The 26,721-nt window shown below is 36.1% G+C and overlaps 1 protein-coding gene and 1 pseudogene across 33 annotated transcripts in view; one reads left to right on the top strand and one right to left on the bottom strand.

Annotated features, from left to right (window-relative positions):
- The window catches only part of Nrxn1 (neurexin 1), a 1,060,252-nt gene that overhangs the window by 405,860 nt on the left and 627,671 nt on the right, over positions 1-26,721 (top strand). The gene's annotated exons all lie outside the window — the stretch shown is intronic.
- LOC143380670 (centromere protein Q pseudogene) lies at positions 13,707-14,492 on the bottom strand (annotated as a pseudogene).

The raw sequence follows: 26,721 nt of genomic DNA, 5'->3' as shown, positions 1-26,721 counted from the left end.
TGGAATCTGGGGAAAGATCAGAAAGACCTTGAATTTTAATCGTATAAATATTTTGCATAACAGCTACCGTTTTTCCCCACTCAGTCACAGCCCAATTTCTTCTGGCTACTAAAACCAGACGTTCTTCCTATATTTTTCAACTGTGATTTAATAGATTTTAAAACCTAAAGTGAAATGATTTTGAATTGACTAATTATTTAGCTGTAAATGCTGTTGACCAAAAAAAAAAAAGACATAGTTTGGCTAATTCTAAAGAAAATATTTTAATCATATAAGCTTGACTCAAGTAAGCATCAGTTGAAAACAGTCATTGCTGGGTATCTTTGCCCATCTTCCGTGTGACACTGTGTGTGTCATTCCCCACTATGTGTATTCAGAGAGAACAGTCCTTCAGGGGACTTAAAAATTCTAGAGTCATAACAAACACAAGGAGACATATTTCTGAAAGGCCGGATCTACCCATACCCTGGGATTGGAGTGGCTGATTGACTTTCGGGGGTAAGTTTGACACTTTACAGATATGTAATATGACCTAGGCCTATGTTGTGCTCTATAGGTAATAATGAACTATTTAATAATTATTGTTATCATTATGAGGAAAAGAGTACATTTTCAGAGTTCTTACCTTGTGCTTAGTGTTTTCCTAAGAGCTTTCCAGGGACTTTTACATTAGTAGGTAGTAATTTTATTTATCTGCATGTTTTAAAACAAAGAAATAGAGGTTTGGGGCAGGTGAGTTTCTTGAGGAAGGCCCCACAGCTGACAAGTAAGCTACTAAGTGGAGTTCAAGGCAGGAAGTCCAATTTCAGAGCCCTTTGTCCTCTGAACTGCAATAACATCCCAGGTCCCATCATATTATTTTCATTAGGGTCATTGCCATGTAAGACTGCACATACCCTCAAGTTTACCATAAAGGAAAACAATATTTAGAAATATCTAGTAAACTATAAGGCATGAGGCATTAAATTGTATGGTAGTTATATCTATTTCAGTTAAAGAGAAGGTGAGGTGTAATGAGAGTTGTAGCAAATCAGGAAGACACATGAAAGAGAATGTGAGAGTCTGGAAGAATGCTAAGATTTGGGCAGTCAGGGGATGGACAGTGTATTTCAGGTTAGGAAGAAACATTGTAAAAACATAATTAGACTTTCTAAGAACATTCTAAGACCCTTTTCTGGTGATGGGAAGTGGCGGGCAGAACTATACCCCCAAACATCCATGTTCCTTACTTTCATTATGAATTGGATCAGCTAGATAAGGTCTAGGGAAATTACTCGCTAAAGGGCTTTTCTGGGCATTCTGTAATAAAATGAGGATTTCTGTGATGACTGAGTTCAGCTGAGACACCTAGTCTTCTGCCAGTTCTCAGCAGAGAGAAGGCAAATTTTGTGGATATTAAGCTTCAGTTAATTGCTTTAATCTGAAACAACAGTTTCCAATTAAACTGTGCTTCAGAGGAACATCTTTAATGTTTAAATGAGTATGAGTTAATTTACCTTAGTATTCACCTTTTTCTATATTAACTGAACCACAAAAACTGCAAAAGCTATAAGTCAAGTGGTCTTCTAAGTGACTTTTACCTGGCAGCTCCTAAGTCCCTCGAAGGTAGTGTCATGCATATTCTTCCTGCTATGGATTTTGGATACAAATCAGTCCTCTTTATGGAAAGGGCTCTTCCCACTTCTCTCCTTTCCACAGTATTTGTTCCATTGCCACAAATACTGCTGGATTTTATTCACTTGTATAATCTCTCTCACTTATTTCCTCTTAACACAGTAAAAGTTGGAAGGATACAGACATATTCAGCCTATGTATCAAAACATGTTTTAGTTGTAGAACTTTTTGATAGTTCATACTTTCCTTCCATGTCTGAACTGCTACTTAGAATTCCCTGCTTTACCAGTTTATGATAAAATAGTGACAAAGTATCACAGGTTTTGAATTAAATCAACTTATTTCATAGAGGTCAGCCTTGTAGTTACTGAAAAGATTGAAATATACCAATGTTCATTTATGTAGAATCTCTTAACAGTAAGCCTTTGTAAATTGTCCTAAACTCTGGTTTAGACTTCCCAGCCTGCAACACATGGCCTGTGTTATTTTTTAATTATAGCTTCTTTTATTGGCTCATTATATTTTTATTTTCAATCCAATATGTAGCTTTTGTTAGACTAAACAGTCCTGGGAGAGTCTAAGGACACCTTGTCTGAGGTCATAGAAGAAATTTGGGAGTGTTGGAATAGAAAAAAAATCCTAGAAGTGAGGAAACAGACTTAGAAGAGTCACTTGACCAAAAGCTATAAAGTGATAAGACAGGATAAAAACACAGAATCCTAACAAATGAAATATGTTAGATGAGATGAGTCTGTTTCATTGTAAACAGTGATACTCATAGTATAAAAAGAGAAATGACCTGCAGGTCTTACAGCTTCATATCTTCATTCTTTAAAGATTAAAGTGAAGCCGGGTGTGGTGGTGCACACTTATAATCCCAGTAGCTCTGGAGGCTGAGGTAGGAGAATCAGAAGTTCAAACCCAGCTTCAGCAACAGTGAGGCACTAGTAACTCAGTGAGACCCTATCATCTCTAAATAAATAAAATTACAAAATAGGGCTGGGAATGTGGCTCAGTGGTCAAGTACCCCTGAGTTCAATCCCTGATACCCACCACCCCTCCAGAAAACAAATTAAAGTGAAAAAGGAAATTGCTTAACATTTTTAAACAACCTGAGGTCTAGTTTTCATTGAAAGCACCATAGCGACTTGGTTCTTCCCTTCCATGGCATTTTTTTTTTTTAAACTGTGAAACGAGACTGGAATTGCACTTAGGAGACGTGATGCTCAGGAAGAAAGTTAATATTTAAAAGGTGATTATCAAATTCCAAAATAAAATCAGTTATAAAAAAATTTGATAAAACCCAACCTGAAATTCATATAGTATTCTGTTTAAAATGAGGATCAAAATAAGTTTTTAAAAATTATATTTTCATCATAAATAAATCAAAAAACCCGTGGATAAATGTTTGAGTTCACTGAAAATTGCTTTCACAGATAAAAATTTAAGAAAAGTTAAAGGAGCTGAGCTTGGTGGCACACATCTGTAATCCCTGCCAAAAAAGAAAAAGAAAAAAGTTAAAGGAAATATAATGAATATCCTACCTATGTCAATGTAATTCCTAGAGGACAGTAGGTCACTAAAATATGCTTTTAAATCTGAGTTTTACAAAAGCAGCACTAAACATGTCTTGGGAGAAACACTTGTTCATATCCTTTTCATTTTTTATAACATCAATAAAAACTAAAACATGTTGCTTAATAATTATTATTTTAAATTTAATTTTTCTAACAGAGTTTAATGAGTAAATGCTACAATAGGAAAGGAAGTAAGAACCCTACAGGAGAAAGCACATCATATGAATCAAATGTTCAGGATCCATCAAAGGACACCTACAGCCCTGCCCTATTATCTTAGACAATTTGGGAAGCATCCTGTATAAAAGTATCAGAACTAATTCCTGAATTGCTCATTAGAGATTTCTTTTTTAATTTTCAAAGAGAGATGGGACTCTTACTCATGTTATGTTTTTATCCCAGAATTTTGACCATGAGGGCTTCTGTAGTAAATGATTTATCAGCAAGTGTGATGCTTCTCTCTCATTATAAAGTGCCCGTCCTGGCCAGTGCAGTGGTGCACACCTGTAATCCCAGCAACTCTGGAAGTTAAACCAGAAGGATGGCAAGTTCAGGGCCAGCCTCAGCAACTTAGTGAGACACTGTCTCAATATGAAAAGTAAAAAGGCTCAATAATAGAGTACCCCTGGGTTCCATCTCAGTACAAAAAAAAAAAAAAAAGAAGAAGAAGAAGAAGAAGAAAGAAAAGAAAAACTGTTCCTGCTGTTGTGTATTTCTTAGTCTCTTGTGTCTCCAAAATGCCAAAATGTTTTAAGACACCTATTTCCCTCCTACAGGGTAGACACTATGCATCATAGTTTGTTAATGATGAAAGGAAACTGGAGAAGTAGGAAAGGGTTGTGTATTCAATAAAACACCTCAGAGTTCTTCATTTGAAGTTTGTTTTTAGCCATCCTGTACCTGTTGGAGATTTTGCTACCAGTTGTGTTTCAATAGAGACACTACCTGTGTGAGGTAATTTAAAATGCTGCCACTAAAAATTGGTCAGAATTAGCCTAAAGGAGGATTGTAGAGGAGGAAAAAATGAGTGAAATGCGAGAGGGAATTAAATCCCTACTGAAAATTTCATCAACTTAATTAGGTCAGCTCAGCCTTTAATTACACTTAGAGAGTTTTGTCACTCAAAATCTGTAAGATGCTAAGAGGTAGATGAGGTTCAGAAAATATCCAGCCTGATGTAAGCCTTTTGCCTCACTGGGGTGGCGTGGGGGGGCGGGGGAGTTGATTCCTGAATGTAATCAGGATGGTCCCCTCTGCCATTGGCAGTGGTCATACCCTAATTTCTACAATGTACCCCCATTAATCCTGAAAAGTGGGGGGAAGTGTTTCCTTAGTGAAAATCCTTATCTATCCTCTTTTGGACAACAAAGAACTTAAGAAAATTGTGATGGATTCTCAATTTATCATCTTTTGTGGTGAACCCAGCTCATCAAATTTGTTTTCAGGTCTCTTTTTGTTCTCTTTGTTCAGAGAGAAGTAGAGTAACTTCCATTTGCATGAAAGAACAAAAATTCGTGAGAAAATGTGTGATGCAGGTTGTCTGCCCAATTTTGAAGTGCAAGGCTGTGTGACTTATTGGAGAAATGACCTTGCAGGAACTTGGAGAATAAGGAAGTCTTAGATGGCGTCTGTGAGTTGCTTCACTTGTGAGAATAGATGACTTCTTGAGTTAGCAGAGAAACTTCCCATTTGGGTTCCAAAGTAAGGATTAAACAAATGTATCCCCAGGTTTTCATTTCCTCTAGATTCCTTGTTGAAGTTGACTTTCTGCCTTTTCTCTCCTATTCTATTGTCACAGTCTATGTATTGGTTGGTAGAATTTTACAATTCCTTTATATTGACCGTCCCAGGTGTTTCATTTCCTCTTTAGGGAAGAGAGTTACTTTTTGCTCCCCTACTCTGCTTTTTCCTAAAGATTTTTCTTTTACTTGAGATACTATATAACTACAGGTAGTACTGCCTTGATTCTAAGTAGTCATATGTTCTCACTTGACTCACTTGAATGAATCCTTTGAAGGTAGGTTTTGGAAATGTAAAACAAGGTTAATATCCTATAAGAAAATTCAAAGGGATTCCCTTAACATAAGGACTTGTGCATTGACCTAACTGACACAGCATGTTCATTCTTTGATCAGCTATTTGACGTTGTGGCTACAAGCTACCTTTCATAGTTCAAGTTTCCATTCTGGGTCAGATATTCACTATATGTCATTTCATTGTTTCAGCTGGAGAGAGCTAACTCAAAGAACAGCTATCTTCATCTTCTTAACAATAACTACAGTATATATTTAGGCTAAGTTCTTGGGCTGCTCCATTGACCTGGAAGATGAATGACAATTCTCTAGCTTCTCTGGGCTGCTTTCCTGGAACTAGGGTCTTGGTTTACTGACCCAGACAGTCTGCTTCAGCCCAGCTAGAAAGTAGGCAAGTAGGCTTACAGTTTTCTCAGACTTTCAGGTCTAGAAAGAAAAGAAATTTTCTCTGCCCGATGTAAAACATGGAAGATGGCAGTTTTGCTTTTAAAACATTAACATGGTGTTTAAGATGGTCTCTGTGATAATGTCAAAGAATTAGACAACTCCTAATGTGGCATAAGCTGGTTTATCACAGACCTGATTTCCTTTTTTCCCCTATCTTGAAAATAGCGAACGGTATTTCATCTCTTCTGCTGTAATAAAGTGTCAACACTAAAATGCAGGTGGAGACCAATTACATTTGCCTCCTTTAATTTCCAGGGTAGTAGAGCCCAGAAATCCCACTTTCCCTTTAGCATATTTCCTAGGAATCCACATGAGGTAATAATAATAATTCCATTATACAAATGAGGACTCTGAGATCTCAGTAGAACACACAACTGTGAGTGGTAGAGTTAGGCTCTGACCTTAATTTTCCATCCATGAGCTGACTACTACTAGTAGAGCACATTGCTTGAATCAGATCTTCCAAACAAATCCCAGTCAGATACACTTCATGGTACCTCTGATTGCACTGGGCACTATACAAATGGACATTGAAATTCAGAGCTCTCCCTGGAAGGATAAGGGAGTTAGCACATTCCAGAGTAATAATAATACTGTATTAAGCATTTTTAAATTTCTCATATAATAATATAATATTCATAGCACCGAGTAAGTTACTGGATAGGCCTATGCCTGCAGACATCAGGAACACAGTAGAACAATGTTTTATTTTTGAAAAATAAATTAATGAAATTGTGTGAAATAATTTGATATTCAGCATTTCAAACGTATCAGACAGTTATAAGAGAACAAATTATCTTTGGTGGGTTTCTGGTATTTTATTTTTAGTATTGTGTTTTAGTCAGCTTGGCAATGCTGTAATTAAAATACCCAATAAGAGCAACTTAGAGGAGGAAATTTATTTTGGCTCATGGTTTGAAAGGTTCTGTTCATTGCCAGCCAATTCCATTGCTCTGGGCCCAAGATGAGGCAGCACATCATGGCAGAAGGACATGGGAGAGCATATTATCCCAGCTCATGTTAGCCAGTAATCAGAGAGAGCTCATCTCACCAGAGATGGATTATAAATCCCAGATGACCACTCCCAGTGACACATTTCCTCCAGCCATACTCTTCCTGCATACAGTTACCACCTGGTTAATCCAGTCAAGTGAATTAATCTACCAATCAGGTTGTAGCTCTTATGATCTAATCATTTCGCTTCTGAACATTCCTGCACTGTCTCTCACATGAGCTTCTGGGGGATACCTCAGATCCAAACCATAAGGTGTTGCTTCTATTATTAGATCACATAAAGGGATGTACCATCTTTTCAGTGCTTCCTCTGTTCTGAGCATGACAGTGTTACACATTAATACCATCCCTATCTGACAAATGAAGATATGGAACCAGAAGTTACATAACTAGGGGAAAACAATTACTAAATAAGAAACCTAAGATTTAGACCCAAGTAACCCAACTACAGAGCTCTTGCCCTTAACTGTTACCCTACATTGCTTCCATGTCATAGGGTAATCTCACTATTTTTCCCACGTTCTCAGTCTTTTTTATAAAATTAGATGGAATGAGCTCCATAAGAATCTTGCAGGGGGAAAACCAAACCAAACAAAACAAAATGCAGCCTAGATTTCTGGGATATTGGAGAAGGGTCTGAGACATAAGGGTAAGAAGCAGCAGCAGAAAGTATGTCTTAGGTGCCTCCTTATACAGGAGCTTTCAGTGGAATTTTCTCCCCATAGTTCTCATTGGTACTTAACTGTTACCTCTGTGAGCCTAATCCCCACTTTGCAAGCCTGCATAACCTTCCTCCTCTAAGGGCATAAATAAAATAACAAGGCTTGCCATACTTTTCTACACTGTGTAGCCAACCATACAAACAGGAATGCACAGAAAGCACATTGGGAAGAATTTTCTGGATTTCTGTAAAGTATTAGCTTCATATGTTGCAAAGAATAAGTTCACTTCTGTGCATTGTAGCCTTGGGGGCAAAGGAAATAAGCAATTGGGGCAGAAACCAGGCGTCTTGCCATAGACACTCCTCTTCGAGATTGGGTTCAGGGAGTCCCATCTGTTCAGGTCCCCAAGGAACTGGAACTCAGCTCTTCAGTCCACAAAGCATCTGGTGAGTTCTTGCCTGGATTTTAGCTTTTTAAACATAGCAACCTCCCTTCCAGGGGACCCACAGATTTTTATTTCCCATCATTTTCAGCAGATGCCCCATAGCCTGGAACTGTATCAGCAGTTGGCATCATGAATTGTAATTGTAGTGCTTTCAAATATCAAGCTAGCATAACATGATCTGGTAGGGGGTTTGATGACATTTTAATTCTGAGGACTTGATACATTTTATAGAATATGACATTTTTCAGCCCAGCAGAAAGCAATAATGAACAATGTCTAAAACTGAACATTTGCTCTTAATTTCAGCACTCATTGGAGTGTCTTGTTTGAATTGCCCCATTTGCTTATGCATTAACTCTTGCATGTATGCTTTCAATTAGTCAATATTAACCAATGCCTTGTATGTGCCAGATTCTGTGATAGAGTCTGGGGACATATCGATAAGATAATGCACTCAGGAATCTGGATGGAGGACCAGACAAAGAAACACAAAATTACAATACAATCTCTGTAAGTGAGGTCTGAAAAATTAGCCTGGAAATACAGAAGTGTGATAAACTCTGCTAAGGAAGTTGATAATAATTGTAAAGAGAAGGTGACAAAGTAATCTGAGTTACCCTCTTTGCTCAGCTTTATAATGGACATGGTGCCATATGAAACCAAGGCACAATAAATTAGTTCCATCCCCAGAATTGAAAAATAATGGAAAAAATAAAATGACATGAAGAAAATTGGAAAGAGAGGTCCAAGATTATACAACTTTGTTACTTTATCAAGTCTGAGCCATAATAAGAAAAAAAAATCTGAAATTCATCCAAAATGAATATTTTTCATTTCTTCTTAATTTCTACTATGAGATGATATACTTGGGTTGTTATCTCTTTAGACCTAAGTGCTTATCTTTAGAAGAAAATTAAAAATTATTTTGTGTATGGTATTTTTTTCAGGAAAATCATCACTAATGAGAAACATTTAAAACACATTAATTTCTTTAAAATGAAAACAATTATCATTCAGAAGCATGTATTTTGAATAATAGGAAAATTAGATTTTTTTCTTTGTTGAACACAGGTGGCTCTGGTGCTCAGTTTAGTTGCATGTGTATTACATGACTGTGTACTCTAAAACCAGATTTTTTGTGTGAGGTACCAGGGATATCAGAGGACTAGTTGGAAGTAGATGACCTAATCAAGGTCACCTTAAGTGAATTGTCCAAATATTTTTTTGAGCCTAAGTTTCTAAATTCAAATAAAATGGAAAAAAGAATGGATTGCTGTAGAGAACTCATTGCATTAAATTAGTTAAAGTAGATGGTTTTAGGATCAGATAGACCTTTAGGATCAGACAAATGCTGGCTTTCTAGACTTGGTAGTTGCATGCTCTGAGACAAGATATTGAATGTTCTAGTACTTCATTTTTTTTCTTTCTAAAGGAGTAAGTGATTATGTATAACCGAAGCAGTCAAAGTGTGCCTTGCATATTGTAATATCTCAATGGAGCATTAGCTATATGAAAATTATTAATATGGTGATTAGTAGCTACAATTATTTTGTAGGTAGGACCTGCTCCTGGACATTTGATGTAAGCAGTCACACAGGACTACACACAAAGAAGGGCTCCATTCGTGATTTGATATCTTCTAATTGCTATCTTGAAATCCTTAACAATTTCTTTGAAGGTACTGGAGTCTCTGTTCTACCACTGAACTACACATCCCCAGGACCGAATAACTTGTGAATGAGGTTCTCATTTTCATTTTGCACTGAACCTCTACAAGTATGAGGGTTGTCATGATCACCGATAAATTTATGATATTTTTATACATTATCTCATTTTAAAAGTTTTCCATTTAAGCTTTGTTAGGAAATGAAATTAAATTGGAAATTACAAATTATTTCTTACTTTTTCAAGGCCACCTAACTAATGTTTAAAAGGAGTTAGAAGAAAATCTGTACTTACTGACTCTATGCCCCGTGTGCTTTCTTCTTTAATTATACAAAAATTATAATATCTACTTTCTGATATATCAGAAATTAGTTAAGATATGAAGAATTGAGACATCTAGAAGTTTTAGAAAAAACGTGGATATCTTGTTAAGGAACTGAATTGGGAATAATCATTTAATTTTTATATTTCTAAAACAAATAATCCTTTTAGTTTCTAAGGATGTTATCAGTGTCATCACTAGATTTCAATTCACATTATTTTTGAGAAACAGTGGTTGTCTTTCTTTCCTGTATTCACCACTGTAGTTCAGAATCTTATATGTTCAGACTTAAATGTTTATTTGAAAGAGTAAAATGACCTCAGCTAAAAGGTTACATCATCGAGGATTGAAATTAATTCCTCATCAGTATTGCCTTTAAGTATTATCTAATAATTATGTAGTTTATTATTCATTCCTAACACATTTATATATAATTATATAGAATATATATATAAGAACAATTTCAAAACAAGGCCGTGCAACTGAACCCTGAGTATTTAGGTAGTTTAAAAGAAAGGAAGTCCATCATCAACTTCTTGCCTACTTGGAGATCTGCTCTGTAAACCAGCATCATCAGTATCACATCCTGGATTAAAGATCTATTGAATCAGGATCTACATTTTAAAAAGATCCCCAAATGACTCTATACACATTAAAGTTTGAGAATCACCAAGTTAGAGTACCCAACCATTATGTTATATTGCCATTGTTCTCGATACAGTGTACAGTTATTGTATGTATCATTGAATATTGCCAACTAACCTAGACGAGGATATTCCTAAATTGCAATGCAGATTTGAATTTTAGTCACCTATTTGTTGCCATAACTAAAAAATACCTGACAATAACAATTAGAGGAGGAAATTATTTTCGGGCTCCTGGTTTCGGAGGTCTCAGTGCATAAATGACTGACTTAGTGGTTTGGGGCCTGCAGTGAAACGGTACATCATGGCAGAAAAGTGTGGTGGACACAAGCAGCTGGGGATATGAAACCAGAAAGCAGAGAGAGACAGTTCCCAAAATGTAAACCCCAAGGACACGCCCACATTGAACCTCTCCAGCCACACTCTTCCTGCCTACAGTCACCACTCAGTTATTCCCTATCAGAGGATTGATGCACTGATTGGGTTTAAGATAATCACAATCCAATCATTTTACCTCTAAACTTTCTTGCCTTGTCTCACATATGAGTTTTTGGGAAATACTTCATAACTGGTTACAATGAACAACTTAGCTTAGTAGTGACTCTGAGGGTTATAGCTGGAATCTTGGTGTCTCAAAGTTCCAAAAATCTCACAGAAATACTCAATTCACTCCAAGCCACTTCCATCTTTTTTCCAGAGATGAAAGTCTGGGTGTTCTCATCTGATTGGACTGAAAGCCAATAAGCCATGAGGACACACATAGGGATAATGTGTGATGATTCTCTCTGACTATTCAAATTAGGGGCAACTACAGTTTGAAGATGAAATGTATTTGCTATCCAAGTAGTTAGCTTTTTGATTTTGAAATCATTGGAACTAAGCCCATAACCATTAAAGTAAAATGCCTGTGTGTTTTAATAACAATGTAAACTAGATATACTGCCCTTTCATTTGATTTTAACTGTACTGCTTTCATAGAAAAATTCTTTCCCTTGCCAAAATGCTGAAAGTCACCATGTACAGGTTTACTTGGGCTAATTATTATTTCTGCATGGTAATCTTCTTACGCTGTATTTTCTATATACATTTTTAAGGCCATGTTTTTAATTAGTTTACCTAACCACAATTTGCTAACATAAACAGATTACTATATATTTGTTTCCATTTTAACAAAAATAAACTCTTCCTTGGGTGTATATTAATGAGGAATTTGAGGCATTAAGCATCCATTTAGGGAAATGCTGCTGCCACAACAAGACTTTTATAAAGAGCCCCCTAGAGGCAACTATGAAGTATGGCACCTCTCTAAACTATTTTCTTGATGACCAAGCAAAGGATACCTTTAACTGATGTAAATGATGACACTAAGAATCCCAGAGTGTGATTGCACTTTATGTAATTTATATAACAAGGCAACTCTGCCTGTAACAGAGTGGTAGATATGGTAGATGACTGTGCTGTAGGAGAAGTAGGTATCAGAGACTTCCTTAAAATTTAGGATACAAGAATTTTATGGCATATGTTTTCATACTGTCTTCCTATAAACTCAATTTGTAACTAGAGGCTATCTGTTCTTGAAAACATATTCCAACAAAATATCAGAATAATACTAAAAACACTAGCCTCCATTCCCTCTTCACACCTAGGAAAATGTAACATTTTCTGACTTCACAATACATTACTTTCAGTCTTAATATATTTATTTTCATTTTTGTGTTTGAAATACACATTATACAAGCAGCAAATTGAATTTGAAGTGACATACAGGAAGTGATCATCAAACAATAGGGAAGATTTTTATATTCATATTAGTTTTTAAGTCATACATAAGATCCTTGAGATGCAAACTTTCGTTTTGTTTTTATTTCCACTTCTAAAACTTTGTTGATATGTATTTTTTTTTTTTTTGAGAAGGAAGAACTGACTAGGGAATTCATTAGTAGTTTTGGAAAAAAGGTAAATATGTTATCTAGCCAGATAAATAGTTTCTAATATAGAAAAGAAAAATGTTATTTTTAACTTTTTAAAATTTTTTTTATGGTAAGAAAAGTTCACATGAGAGTTATCCCTTAGCATATTTTTTAGACAAACAAACTGTAGTTAATTTATTTTACAAAAAGATAAAAGAACAATATACAATAGTGGCTTAGGAAAGGTTTTTGGTATATTTATAGTAATCACTTATTGACACAAATAGGCTTACAACATAATGAGAACAAGTTTATAAGAAGGGGATTTGTAGGATCCGGTTTGAAATGACTATAGCCACCTTGATAGCAAACATCATCTGACCACCAAGCGACCCTGTATTCCAAACTCTGTACAATAAGCAAATCCATTAAGATAGCCAGTTGAGCACTTGGGTTGGACAGTGATACCTGAACTGTCTCTTACCTGACTTTTGACATGTTAACAGTATTTGAGAAAGCTCAGGTGCATTTTGGTTGGCTGTGGGATACCTTCTTTTTGCTGTAGGGTGAAGGGATTCTTTTGTCTTGCTGCCACACAAGACATACTCCACAGTCTCTAATAAACTGCATTTTATGTAATCCTGAATTTGTCTTTGATTTCAGTTTATTTTACTTTTGGCAGCCAGTTCTTATACACTCAATTTCCCCAAAACAGTCTTTTGGGTTGGTTTTTGTTTTAAGGAATAAATGTGTTTAGGTTCCTGTTGAATAATTTTTAAAAATCAAAGTATGCTTTGATAAAGGCGGAAAATAAATATCCAACATCTACTTGTTAACCAACCAAAGAAAGAAAATTTGATGCTACTTTTAAAATTAAAGATACCTGGCAAATCGTAATCAGTCCACAAAAAGACGTAAGTCAGGTAAGACTGAAGACATTTGGGAATTTCTCAAGTTCCAGGTGACTAGAAAGAAAAATGCAAGCTATCAGCTAAAGAATGAATAACAGCAAATACTTATATAATTATTCATTAGGCACTATACATAAACACTTTACATATAAGAAGTCACTATTTGACAATTCTATGCTAACCAATAAATGAACTTCATACAGTCATTATAAATCATTAGATCATGGCTATTCTTATTTTATGGGTTTACACAAATAACTGCAAGATACGACAATATAAATATTGATTTTCTAGATTTAGCAGCTGCTCTAGACAGAGTTTTCAGGACTATATTTGATGCAAATTTTAAGTACATATTAGACTTTGGCCTCTGTAATACCATCATGGGTTCACAGTTTTACAGATTCATAAACATTAAATTAATATGAAACAATCTGAAAAAATAAACTCTTTAAGAGGCATCTAGTTTTCTGTAGGCTTCTTCGATGAACACAAGTTATTCATCTGGAATGAATTGTGAGGAGCATCCAAGTCTTTTACAAGAGAATTTTGGTTTGGAATTAGCATCAAAATTTCTTTGTGAAGTATGGGTGTTTTAAGACTGTTCTGAGAAAGTTCTGGAAGAGATAGTACCCCACTACAATCCATTTGAATTATCTGTTTTACCATCTCTTCTTCTACCTCATGTGCCACAATTTGAATTTTGTTCTTCAAACTATGAATATTTTCAGTCATAGATTCTGTGGTCTGCACTATTTTGTCCATTTCTTCCTGCAATAATGCCAGACCTTCTTCATTAGCTCTATCTTGTACCTTTTCCATTTTCAAAGGATTTAAAACATTAGTTAAATATTTCAGCTTTCTGGGAGAGACTTTCATGGTTTCACACAATTGTAGCAATCTTGTCTTCAGGTAGTTGAGATGATATTGAATTTGTTCTTTTTGTTTAATTTTGTTACTCAAAATTACTGTTATTACTGATTCTATCATAGTTGGCAAATGCTCTCTGGCACTCTTTGAAAGAAGTTGCCAGGTTTTTCTCTTGTTGGATGCTGTCTTTATCTGCTTTAGGTTAGTATGTTTTGTTTGTCCTTCAGAAGATAAATGCTTTGAATGATTTTTGTTTCTTTTTCCTTTGTTTCTAACCTGTTTCTCTGACAACTCCAGTTCCTCATTGTTGATTTTTCTTTTTGAATTTCTTTTCAGCTGTTGAGACTTTCTCTGAGAAGCATTTGCTTTACCAGGCATCTCAATCACTGATTCTTCTTCAGTCTCTCAGGAACTTGTCCCCTTAGCATATTTTTAAGTGTCCAACACAGAATTGTAATCTGTTGGAACAATGTGGTAGAGCATGTCTCAAGAATTTTTTCATCTTTCTTAACTGAAATTTTATAACTGTCGGTTAACAACTATTTTGTTCTTTGCTTGTATGAGTTAAATTTATTCTAGAGACCTCATATTAGTGGTATCATGCAGAGTTTGTCCTTCCGCAACTGACTTTTTGTTTAGCATAATGACCTTTATCCTTGTCACATACGGTAGGAATCAATTTGTTTTTAAAAACTGAGTAATATTTCTTTGTGTGTGTTGTTAACCATTCATTATTGATGGGCATTTGGTTGTTTCTGTAACTTGGCTATTATGAATGACATTGGTATGGATGTGAGAGTACAAATATTTCTTCAAGATCCTGATTTGTGTTATGTTAGATAAATACCCAGAAATGGGATGGTTAGATCATGTTGTAATACTATTTAAATCTTTTTTTAGAAACCTCCATAATGTCCATAGTAGCTGCACCATTTTAAATGCCTACCAACGATGTAAATGGGTACCTATTTCTCCACATACTTACCGGCACTTGTCTTTTATTTTTTTAATACTAGCCACCCTAACAGGTATGAGGTCAGATCTCATCATGGTTTTGCTTTGTATTTCCGTATGATTAGTGAAAGTGAACATCTTTTTATATACCATGGATACTGTATGCTTCTTTGAACAAATATTCATGTTATCAGCTTGCTTTTTATGTCGGTAATCTCTTCTTGATTGTTTGATTTTTAAAAACATGTTTGTGTTTTTGCTACCAAGTTCCTCTAGAAGGATCAGGACAACCCTTCTAAATGTTCCCTTTATTCAACAAGCCCTCACTAAGTACCAGCTGACTTCTGCACTGAAGAGACACATTTATAGGATAATCAGGATTTTGTTGTCCAGATTCCAAAGAACCACAACCACAAAGATTTAATTGTAACACTTTTAATTCAACAACAAATAAATGCATTAAATGACCACCATAAATGGGCCCTTTTCTAAATGATAAACCAGGAGAGGAAAAGAATTAAGACATGGTCCGGGATTTAGGAATATAGAAGCAATTGGAACTCTTACTCTGCTTTTCCACCTCACCTTAGATTTCTCTTTATCAAAGCGCGTATTACCACTATGATATCATTATGCCAGTATTCGACCAATTAGAGTTTCCCAAGAAGATTAAGCCCTCATGTATTAAGACATCCAGTGGGTCATTCCTGGGTGAATTGAAAAAGCAGTTTCTGAAATCATTTTCTGTTTTCTGTGGTTTAGATGAGGACACTGGTTGAGGAAAGTGGAGTAATGACTTTCTTGAGAGTAAGGTGGTAGCGTGTATTTCTTTAGCACTAGAACTTGGGGCATGTAAGTTTTATGACTTTTGGGTAGATTCATTATAATTACATTCAAATGAGGTAAGTGACACAATAAAGGTTTATGCTATAATCTGTGGCAATGCTAGAATACAGAGGGGTACATAGCAGAGGAAACAGATCCAGTGCTTTGAATTTTAAAAAAATACCTGCATTTTGATCATATGCCCTAAGACTGGACTTTGGGACCAGTTATAAGTTGAAAGCCATGGAGCTTTGATGGAGATCTGAAATACTTAATAGAATGCTATGCAACAGACGTCGCCATGGGTGGCTGGCTCTCCAGGCTTCCAGGGCCTGGGCAGAGAAGGATTTGCACTACCTCTTGATAATCTGATTCTAAGTGCTTTGCTCAACTTTCCTTGACGAGGTGAAAATCAAAGAAAGAAAAAAGGCAGGCAGATAGAAATCTCTTTCAACACACTATTTTTTCTTAGATTTTACTACTGTGTTTTGTTTGTTGATCAGGGAGGTGATGATGGAAAATTCTTTTGAGAATAATTAAGGTTACTTCATGTGTGGTAAGGGAGAATGTCTTTGGCCAGATAACATTTGAGAAGGGAATTTAAGAGAGCTTTATTTAAAAAGTATTTCTTAGTGTTTGCAACCACTTCCACAAGATGGATTTTAACTCAGAATTTGAACCTTATTGTAGAAAGAGGCCTTAAGGCATACAAAGCTTAATCCTTTCATCTGACAGTAAAACCCAGAGCTCATAGAGGTTGGGTAAAATGCACTGGGTTATATTTTATGTGTACTGCTCAGTTTTTAGAATAATGTGTTCCACATGATTAAAAATCATATTCCAGGAAGTTAATTTTCTGGTTTCCATCATGAATCCCTATTCCTTTTAACTAAAGAGTAATAACATTTGTTTTGTTAGCATTGCTGTAGTGAAAATATGTGGATTTGGCTTGTGTTGGTATGTTTCATTCTTCCTTCTCCAAAACTCACCACTCAACTGATTCTACTGTTTGACAAACCTCTGGGTTGTTTTTCCCTCTTGGTCTGTTTTAGTATATTTACCTGGAGACTTAGGGTCTTTTGAGACATTATTCCTATTAAATGCGGATTTTATCATAGACCTTTCTTGCAAAGTCTAATGCACCAAATATCAACAAATATTGTTAGAGTAAAATCCTCGAGTCACTTGCATCTACATCACCTTAAATTTTTGTTAAAAATGTTGGACATGGTGGTAGTTCCAGGATCTTGGGAGACTGAGGCTGGAGGATCACTAGTTCAGAGTCATCCTCAGCAACTTAGTGAGGTGTTAAGCAAGTTGGTGAGACCCTGTGGCAAAATAAAAAATAAAAGGGATAGAGATGTGGCTCAGTAGTTAAGCATCCCTGGCATTAATCACTGGTACCAAAAAAAAAAAAAAAAAAAAATGTAGGTACACTATTAAATCAGGAAGCTAGATAGAAGCTAGGTGTAGTGGAGCACACCTATAATCCCAGATACTTGGGAGACTGAGGCAGGGGGATTACAAATTCAAGGTCAGCGTGGGCAATTTAGCACAAAGTCTCAAAATGAAATAGAAAGGGCTGGGAATGTGCTTCTGGGTTAGAGCATTCCTGAATTTAATCCCCACTACTACATGAAAACAAGAAAATAAACTCGATGGATAAGATTCAAAAAGTGCTTTCTTTACTTCAGTGTTGAAAGAAAGGGAAAGGTAGAAGAAGAGAACTATATGGAGAGAGAGAGAGAGAGAGAGAGAGAGAGAGAGAGAGAGAGAGAGAGAGAGAGAAGGGAACCGAGAGAAAAGAAAGAAAGAAGGATGTAAACAAGGGAAAGAGGGAGGGAGGGACTCAGGAAGAAAGAATAAAAGCTTCCTTTAAATCTCTTCCTTGGTAGGAAAGGGAATGCATAGATTTCAAAAATAAGAAAGAAAGAAAATTCTGCACAGTGAAGAGATCTTTGAAACTGAAAATTAAAACTGAAATTCAGGGAATCTCTGTGGGACTTGAAATTCAAAAGGAAAGAAGAAAAGAAAATAAAGGAAGAAAGAAAACCAAGGAGACATGGTTAATATAACTTTTAGTGGTGTTTTCAAAGGAGAGCATGCCTCATTCTCCCTTTCCCATTTATAAATCAGGGATGTCATATTTTTGTTTTGGTCCTGAGATCCCTTACCCAATATAGGACATGAGTGGGTGTGCATATTTTCTGTGCCAAATAGTTGATGCATTTCCCAGATCTTGTTGGAAATCCTATGGATTTCATTAATATCCCCCAAGTTGGTGTCCCAAGCCTTTCCTGTGTGGCCATACAATTTTAAAAGACAAAAAACATGGGATCAATTACTGTTACTCAAAATAAAGAGAGAAGTGGAGGGGCATGTTTTGACCTCATTGTTAAATATTTTTACATCTGGACCTTATAATTTTCGGTTTAGTCTCTGTAACTTCCCCCATCAACTTCCATTTTCTTTTCTTCCTTTCCTTGTCCCACGTAACCAGCAAGCAACATAAATAACAAATTATGGCCGTTCTGTTTAACTGCACCCAGTTGATGTCTGACTAGCCAATGAGGGAGGAAAAAAAAAAAAAGCCTTAGAACAAAGACAGAGCAGACCTATCTCATGCAACTACATTATCATGGTATTTAAATACATCCTGATCTATGATGTTTATGGCAGACCTAGCAAACACTGCTAAACAGAAGTGGTTTTTAAATCCTCCAGGTCAACTCCACACAAGCTTATGATGGTCCACTTAAAACAAGACTTAATGCACTAGAAACAGACAGACCATGTATAAGAGTGCTTAGGAAATAAAACCTTTGGTTACACGAGTGAGGAAACTAAGGCACAGCAGGACTAAATGACTCCCTTTAGATAAATTTCCTTTTTCACAAATGTCTCTATCACTCAGCTGTCCTCAGTGTAAGCAAAAATTACCAAAATGGTTTCAGCACCATTATGAAAGCACAAATAACTGGGACAGAATCAGACCCCCAAACAGACCAGCAAGCTCTCCTTTATCTCACAGCAGAGTCAGTCAATCAGGCCCTGGAGGGGCTCACTTTCTGGGTAGAATATGGCTGCTGGTTAGAGAGGGCTCTGAGTTTTATAGGTTACAATGAGGGTAAATGAATCATTGGAGACTGAAGCAGAATGTGTCGGTTTGGGCAGTCAGGAAAATAGTTGTAAAAGTCCAAAACTTATTGTTACTGGGAAGGCATGAAATCTTGGAACTCTGCCAGAGTTTATTATTTATCCTCTTCCTCTGGGACCCGTTGTTACCCAGAGCTTCACTATGTGCTTTTCTCCTTCTAAGACTCATGGGTAGTGTGAAAGGATGAAAGTTCATGGCCTACTGCTCAGACATATTGTTACTGGGAAGGATTAATATTTGTCTTCTCTTTTTCTCCCTCCTCCTCAACCACACTGCCTTCCTTTTTCCCCCTGGGCAGGGGCTGTCTTAGGGCATGTTATTTTCCATAATCCTTCACTTAGCACATTCAATAAGATCTTGAAGTTAACAAAATAGTAGCAATCATGGGTAGAAGCATCCACCATATCACCCAATACTTCCTTTCCCAAATTTTTCATCCACAGATGAACTTAGAAAGTAAGAACACATTTTCTCTTTGCCAGTTGTCAAGATGTCAGAATCCTTAGTGTCATTTTCCTTTTTCTTATTCTTACCAGAACTTTGATGATCACATGATTCTATAGGCATCTCTCAAGTTAGCCTCAACTTCCTTGTCTTTCTTTGTTGCATAGCTAAACAGGTTATCAAGGGGCAGTGGAGGAAGGTCATGCTTCAGTTATTTCTGTAGAAATTTCTATAGAAAGTGAGCTTTTCCGGATTCATGAAACATGTTTTCCCCATGTATTACTGTTCCTTAGCACAAAAAAAAAAAAATTTAATATTTGACTTAGAAACTTTCCCTCTAAATGTTTAGTTTCTAACTATGACCAACCTCTGCAGGTAGTACTGTGTCTATCATTGAAATAAAGTAATACAACTCTAAGAAATCATATTATGCATGTTCTAATCATTGCAGAAAAATACCTTCATTTCAGATTTTTTTATGAAATGTTTTCAACAACATACTATATTTGAACAGATAGTCTTTCCTTTGGTGCCAAGCTTATAGCTTATAAAATACATTTTTTGTTCCTCATTTTACCTAAAATTCTGCCTAGGTAATTTATGGTATTAATATCTCATATAAGCAGATGGTTTGCTTTCTTCCATTTGGTTTTGTATCCCCCATTTTTTGAGGTGCCATTCTTCTTTCCTTCAGTAAGGTTTATAGTTATTGAGATGGTTAAATCCACCTCTGTTTTTAGCCGGCTTTTTCACTGCTATGACTAAAATACCCAACAAGAACAATTTTAGGGGAGGAAAAGTTTATTTGGGGGCTCAGCTTTCAGAGGTGTCAATCCATAGACAGTTGGCTCCATTCCTTGGGGCTTGTGGTGGGGCAGAACATCATGGTGGAAGAGTATGGCAGAGAAAACAGCTCACATTATGATCAGAAAGCAGATAGACTCCACAAACCAGATACAAAACATATACCCCAAACACAATTTCCCATGCACCCAACTCTTCCAGCCACATCCTACCATCTTTAATTACCACTTAGTTTATCCCATGAGGGGATCGATTCACTGATTTGGTTAAGAATCTCTTAACCCAATTATTTTTCCTCTAAACCTTCTTGCATTTCCTCATATGTGAGCTTTTGGGGCACACCTAATATCTAAACCATACCAACCCCACTTACTGATAGCAATTATTGACCCTTTGCATCATGTTTAAAAATTCATTAAGTTTCAATCTACAACCAGAATTTTAATGTATTTTCTAGTTTCTTATAGAAAACACCCAAACCTTTCTGATGATTTCCTTTTCATCAATTGCAACTGCTTCAACCTCAATTAGCAGGAAGAATTTCTCAATCATGTATTTCCTATACTAATCAAGAAATTATTACTTGCTTTCTGAAATGTTGACTCATAGCAGTTTTCAGTGAAGCATACTTCCTTTGAATTACTTACGTTTCTCATTTCTTTTTATCTTAAAATTCCTCTTTCATGCAGCATCCATCATGTTGTTGAAAAAGCATTCACATGATAAGATTACATCCTAATATCAAGTTAAGATTACTTATTAAATAAATTTTCCTTGACATTACTGGAGATAAAGACTTTCTCCTGAAATGGCTTAGCATTGATCTGGGAGGTCATATTTGAACAGGTAAATATATTTTCTTATTTCAGTAAGTAGTGACCACCAGCTGAAGGATCATTATATTTGGAACCATTTGGCTTATCAATTGTCATAAGCTCGGAAATTTTATAAGATCTCTTAGTGAGCTTGCAATAAGTGTGGTAGATCTTTTACATAGGCTCTGGAGTAATACTTCTGTAACCTTAGGCAAATAACTCATTTTTTTCATGCCTTGGATTCTTATTCAGTAAAGAAATAGAAATGCCAAGAAGTGCTCATGACATTTCTGTGGGGGTTAAAAGAGGTGGCTGATGCATCGTAGAGGAACTAGAAAATTAAAAATTTAGAGTTGATAAGTATGCATATAATATTGAGGCATTTACACATACTGCATAATCTCTACAGCAAAAATGCAGAAAAATTATTATTTATGATTATTTAAATTTTTTAATTAAATTATTATTTTTCTATTGAAAAAGCTCAAGAAAGTTTAGTAACTTGTCTAAGGTTACATCATATTAAGAGAATGAATAAAGATCTAAACTAAGTCGGTAATTCTAAAGCCTTTTTCCTCCTCTCTAGTATTTTGCAAAAAAAAAAAAAAAGTGTTGGATAAGCATGGGCAAAAATAAGCTTCTTTTTAGACTCATTTGTTTGTTTATTCCACACATTCACACGCAGAGGAGGTATTGAAGCTTTGGAAATGGACCTGCTTCTTGGGAAAGGCAATGTGGAGAGACAGGAGAGGACTTATTCATTTCTTTAGTCTTATTCATTTATTTGTTCAACAAATATTTATTGAATACTGAGCAGCATTCTGAAGTGCTCAAGCTGCTGAGCAGGAAACAAGGAAACTAATATTTGCAGTGTCTAAAAATTCTGCAGGTAGAGAGGCTCATATACTGCTATGAAATGCAGGACAGGAACTCAAGAGAGAGATTGGGAGCCATTCATATCCTGGGAAGTTTAATAAGGGATTTTAATGAGGAAAGGAGGGAGGAGAATGGAACCCTCAGGACATTGAGAAGCCCTTAGCTTAAGAAATAAAGTCAGAAAAAGAAGATGAGGAAAAGATGAGGTTGGGGTAAGGGATATACCCCAAGGCAGGGTAGTTACTGAATGATGGTTAGAAGGAGACAGATAGATAGATCTTCAAGATCCTTAGGTTGCTTCAATAGGTAAGAGACCTAATCTCCCTAGTGATGCATCAGTCAGAAATTTGGGTGTGAGTCTCTTCTGAGGTAGCCAAGACAGAAACCCAAGGAATAAGTAGGAATGAACCATGCTCCTCTTTATTGAAAAACCTCTCATATGACATTGCTCAGTAAGAATCATGTCCTAGGAAACCTCCCACACACTCCATAAAATCCTGAGGAGCAATGCAATTCATCTTCCAGGCAGACTAGGGAAATCCCTACTGCAATGTCCTGTCAGGTGGGACCTCTGAAGTCTGCCAAGCCAGATGGGCAGATGGGTCCCTTTTCCAAGGGAGGAATGGCAAAGCTCACCATCTGTTCTGCTAGATACAAAGCTTGTTATTTTTTGCAGTTTTGACCTGGCTGAGCCCTTTCTTCTAGTAATTGTAGTGAAATCATTGTGATCTACAGAGCATCACCATCAAAACACAATGGAATAGTGGAGACAGAGAGAAAGATCTGCAATTAAACAAATTTACATTCTATTCCGGAACTCAGCAGTTTTGATAAATTGCATACCTTCTTTGAATGTGAATTTTCCATGTAATGGGAGTAGGATAACAAAGGGTTATTCTGACCATTTGAAATGGCGCATGTCAACAAAGAAGCACTTAAAGATGCTCATAAAAGTAGTAACAACTTTTAATAACATGATGTATATCATGAATGACATCAATGATTATTATAAAAGACAGGGGAGCTCTGAGAAAGGACAAGGATATGACAAAAGGTGACAGAGGTAGCTTTGAAAGAGGAATTGCCCTAAGAACTCAGATTGCAAGAGGTTAAAGGAAAAAGTGGCTGGCAAGAAGAGAGAAGCAGGAATTTTATTTTTTTGAAAGTTGGTAATGAGCAGAAGGAAAGAGATGGACTATTGTTGGAAGAAGGCCAATGCTGAGGGGAAGTTCCTAACTCCTGATCATAACTGTGAAATAAAAACAAATGTGAAAACCAATCTCATCTAGCTAGAAATAAAGATGCTTTTGAAAAGTTCATTTTTGCACAGTAAATCACCAGAAAAGTTTTTAGGGTGCTATTAGGAGAGAAGAATTAAAAATGATGGAAATATAAGAGCTCCTATAGCATGTTGTTTGTTCGAATTTTAAAGGCTTTATTGATTGATTGATTGATTGTACTGGTTTAGCGTTTTGATCCTCCCTTCTCTATGCCACAGCAGGCTGGGGAAGAATTACTAAGGAACACAGAGCACAATAGCAGTAGAAATTAAAATCATGTTTAACTCTAAGCCCTCACTTGAAAAGACATCGAGGATACTGCACCCTTCAAAGTCCGCCCTCTGCATGGCAGAATTCCAAATGATATTTCTAAATGATATGAATTCTCATAGACAGCCTCTCCAGTCTTCCTGGGAACTAGTCTTCCATCTGTTTCCATTACTGTTGCATCGATATTCCAGGGAGAACTGGTTTACATTCGTGGTCTCAAATGCTGACCACGGAATCCTTGCAATGAATGCTATTAAGTTCCACTGGTCCCATGTGTGTTTCAGTGCTTCTGTTATTTGGAGCAGGGGTAGGAATGAAGAAATGGGGTAGGATGGGTCTTTTATCTTACTCTGGCCCATTCAGCTTAATCAAAAAAAAATTGAAATATGCCCCAGCCCTACAAAAATAATAATCCAGAGAATAATAACACCAAAGTAATTCTTCTGTCTCAGATAACAATAATCATATTTGGGGATCAAATTCTTTTCTTCTTTCAAAATTCCAAAATATGTATTCTATCAAATCAGTCAAAACCTGAGAAATATTTTCTTAGTTGAGTGTCTTTTACTCAGTATACTTACAACTCATGATTATTTCCAAAATCCTGATCATTATTTTGTTCCAAGTGGCCACCAGGTTCTCATTAAAACACACACCCATGAACAACTAATACTAATAATAAAAAAATAGGAGGGGTTGGGAGTGCAGCTCAGTGGTGGAGCACTCGCCTAGTATGTGTGAGGCCCTGGGTTTGATCCTCAGAACCACATCTAAATAAATAAAGAAAATAAAGGTAAAACACACACACACACACACACACACACACAGAGAGAGAGAGAGAGAGAGAGAGAGAGAGAGAGTGAGTTCTGGTCTCCAATGCAACACTAAAACAGATAAGTGTTTTTGATTTTTTTTTAAGAGCAAAGAAATTTATAGATACATGAATGTTTACATAAATATATTTTATCTCCTGGTCTATCTTAAGTTTAAACATGGAACATAAAACTAAGGAAACATATATGTATCAATGCAAATGTAATTTACAGGTTTATAAATATTTTTATCTGTGCTACATAGTAAGTTATTATTTCATATTGGTAATTTTAAGCAGGAATATGTCTTAATTCTTTTCAATATATGTAACATTTCACCCAATAACATGTTTTCGATAGTGTAAATATGTTGGATATAAAAACAACTATCCTGTGCCATTTATAACACTTCTTTCATTTTTAAAACATGTCCCAAATATATTGATCTTACTAAATAAGTAATTTAGTTTACTTTCTTCTTTGCAAGAAATAAAATAGCATTATACATTTAATATACAGAGTCTACTCTGTTACAACCACTGACCTGAGAGATCAAATATACCCACAGAATATAATACATTTGGTTCTTTCTCAATCCAGATCTTATTTAAAAGCTTTTAAAATTAATACTATCAAAGAGAAAGCTGAATGACTTACTCTATTTTTATACCATACAAGTCTTATCTTTTTGAACAGACAAAAAAGGAAAGAAATGTACATACTTGTAAATCCTGTGCCCTGTAAGTATATTGCATTACTCCCTTGCTGGGACCAGATGGCATAGGCTCCTGGGTTCATTTTTAATCCAGTCAGTGCTGAAGTCCTGAGAAAGAGCTGGACTGACTGACATGAAGAAAACATGCTCCAAATATATTTTTGCATACTCATGTAAAACGGTTCATATAGTTTTCATGCACCTAATCATGCCTAAGTTGATATAGTTTACAGCAAACAACACATTTCTAAAAAAAAAAAAATCAAGATTTTATTCAGACAAACAGCACAAGCAATCTGGTGAATTTCATTTTGAAGTGATTGAGAGCAGGGTATGGAAGTGAAGGGGGAATAAAAAAGAGTGTTTGTTTGGTCTATGCCAGGGGCTTTTTAGAACTAGTCATTATTGATCCAGGTATTGATTTTGGTCCATTTGACTAGGACGCCTTCTTAAATCAAGAGCCCCAGGAAACCCTTCTGCTCTCCTTTCTTCATGACATGCTAGCATTGTAATGCTAGTTTTTTGTTTTTTGTTGTTTTTTTTTTGCACTTGACGAAAAATTTTATCTCAGGATTTTTTTTGCTCTAAATTCCTTTCTCGCCCCACACGGGGATTTTCACTATGAACATCCTTTTCCTAAACTAGTTTTTTTTTTTTTCCTTTTTTAAAGCATCAACAAGTTAAGTTCATTACCAGGATTATACAGTTTTCATAAATGGATAATTTCTATACTCTGAACCTAAAAGCCCTGTCTGCCTAGTTAAGGAAAGAACCAGAGGAACCCTGCAAGTTATCTCACACTTTGCTTTTTGTAACAAGAATGAGCTCTTTCTCCTCACCACTCTCTCAACTCATGTGCTTACCTAAGTGTGTGAAGAAAACTCTCCTTCTACCTTTCTTTTCTGGGGTATACAGGCAGTAAGCAGGTGTTAGTTAATGTTCTCATTTGTACATCTCAGGTGTCATTCGCCCTTGTGAACTGTGGAAGCTGAATGCCATGGTTTCAAATGTGGCTTTAATACTTATTGGTAGCATAATCTGAGCAGCTTTTCTATGTCCTTAAACTATTCTCTCCCCATCTCTAAATATTATGGTAAATAAGAGTAATCCTGGTATCCAGCACAGAGTTTATGGGAAGGATTAAATGAGACGTTGCATGCAAAAGAGTTCAGCATGAAGAGTGGCACAACCAAGTGATCACGGAGCCATATGGGTTATTCTTATCTCCTTTCATTGTGTGTTCTTGGAGCTTCACTGCCAGGGGCAGGGTGGGAAATGATTTGAAGCTTGCTTAACCAAGGTCAGAATTTGGATCCAGCACAATAACTGTTTGAGATCCACACAAAAGGTTTTAGAAACCTCAGACATGTAGTAATTTTGTGGGAATGGAGCTTAATAGCCAAGGGAAGGAAGCCAAGCCTAAATCTTCACAGAAGAGCGCCTGACTTGTGTTTAGCACACAGACTGGGGTGGGTTTCCCTGCTGGGCTTTGGCAGCATTCACTGAGAGATGAGAAGGATCTGTTCTCCCAAACAGAGGACACCCTCCTCCCCAGAGCAGCCCAGAGACCTCACTGTCCTCATCAGCCTGGGAGGAGCCACTGAATGCAGGAGAGCATCCACAATAGCAGGGAGGAAAACTGGAATAAAATGTGA

This window comes from Callospermophilus lateralis, chromosome 14 (assembly GCF_048772815.1).
Source record: "Callospermophilus lateralis isolate mCalLat2 chromosome 14, mCalLat2.hap1, whole genome shotgun sequence".
NCBI lineage: Eukaryota > Metazoa > Chordata > Mammalia > Rodentia > Sciuridae > Callospermophilus > Callospermophilus lateralis.
Note: the sequence above shows the minus strand (reverse complement) of the source record. Positions and strands in the feature narration are given on the sequence as shown.